This window comes from Amaranthus tricolor, chromosome 2, assembly GCF_026212465.1.
Source record: "Amaranthus tricolor cultivar Red isolate AtriRed21 chromosome 2, ASM2621246v1, whole genome shotgun sequence".
NCBI classification, from domain to species: Eukaryota; Viridiplantae; Streptophyta; class Magnoliopsida; order Caryophyllales; family Amaranthaceae; genus Amaranthus; species Amaranthus tricolor.
The window spans coordinates 9,112,188-9,113,836 of record NC_080048.1 but is presented as its reverse complement, the minus strand read 5'-3'; positions in this window follow the sequence as shown (position 1 = coordinate 9,113,836).

The following is a 1,649-nucleotide window of genomic DNA, read 5'->3' as shown; positions in this document are numbered from 1 at the left end:
TCTTGGGCCACTTTATAGCCTCAAGAAGGCAGGAGAAATCAAACTTCCACCTGCTTAGTGTCACTCAATTGGAAGGAGAGTCCATATCCTCATATCTTAAGAAGTTCCATGAGGCAGTGATGGAAGTGACTGATTTGGAGGAGTCGGTTGCCCTAAACGCCCTAATCAACGGAATGAAGGCCCAACGGCTGAAGTTCCAGTTGGTTGAAAGTCAAGTAAAGACGTACGCAGAGGCCATGAAACAATGCCAAAGTTATGTCACGGCCTCAGAGATATGTCAAGCACATGATCCGAAAAGGCGAAAATTTGAGAAAAAAGATGTCGGGCCCCCCCATCAATCCTCACGAAACAGGGAGGAGCATTCTTCGAGGAGAGAGAAGAATTACATGCCGCGTCGTCCTACACCGCCATCTGATATGGGACCTCCACGAGCCCGACACGTATATGTTACAGAAGGAGAAACTAGGACGCGGAATCTAGGAGATGGAGGAAACGACCCCATATTCAATCGAAACAGGAGGGACATTTTCTTCGCTGTTCGAGATCAATTGCCAGCTCCACCTCCAGTTACCACCCCCTCTGACAGGCGCAACTATAATCTGTGGTGTGATTACCACAAAGAGCACGGCCATACTCTGGCACAATGCCGCGAACTAAAGCGCATCTTGCATCAGTTGGCTGACGAGGGAAAACTGTCCAGGTTCCTCAACAGGAGGGATTATGATGCTGGAAGAAAAGGGGAAAGGAGGCCATGGCAACAGAAACGCCGATCCCCCAAGAGGAACGAAGCCAGACGCGAAAGTTCCGACACTCAAGGAACTATCAACATGATTTTTGGGGGATACACTGAGGAATATCCCACTATCCGCGCGGCAAAAAACAACGTCCACACTTTGCTGAAAGGACCTCCCATGGCCGCATCTAAGGGACCGGTCATGAAGTTCGATGCCACGACCTCCCAACCGCTGCAACAACCCCATACCGACCCCCTGGTGGTCACTCTTAAAATCGGGCAAATGAAAGTCAGACGGGTGCTGGTAGATACGGGAAGCACGGCTGATCTTATTACAATGGAGTGCTTTAGAAAGATGAAGTTCGAGGAAAAGCACTTACAACCCCTAGACAAACCACTGATTGGGTTTGGAGGGAGTCAGGTCATTCCGTTGGGCACGATCATTCTCCCCGTACGGGTAGGGGAGAGAAGTGAAAGCCGGACCATGCCCATACGGTTCACAGTGGTAGATCTCAACTTCCCCTACAATGCTATCATGGGGCTCCCACTCATTAATAAGATCAAGGCAGCAATCTTTCCCCATCAACTCTTGCTGCAATTCGAGACAGATAATGGACAAGTTGGCATTCTCAAGGGAGACCAAGTGACGGCTCGCCAATGCCTCGTCAACACCCTGAAGCGCGGGTCTTCCGAGACACCTGCAAAAAGAAAAAGGGAAGACAATGCCCCAGCTGTCATGAGCGTGTACAAGGAAAATACCAGCACGTATGAAAGGCCTCGCCCCATAGAACGACACGAGGAAGTAGACATGTTCGAGGGGAAACAAATCAAGGTAGGGAAAGATCTTCCTAGCACGGTCAAACAGGACATAGTGGCCACCATTGCTGAGTTCCGCGACGTCTTTGCTTTTTGCACG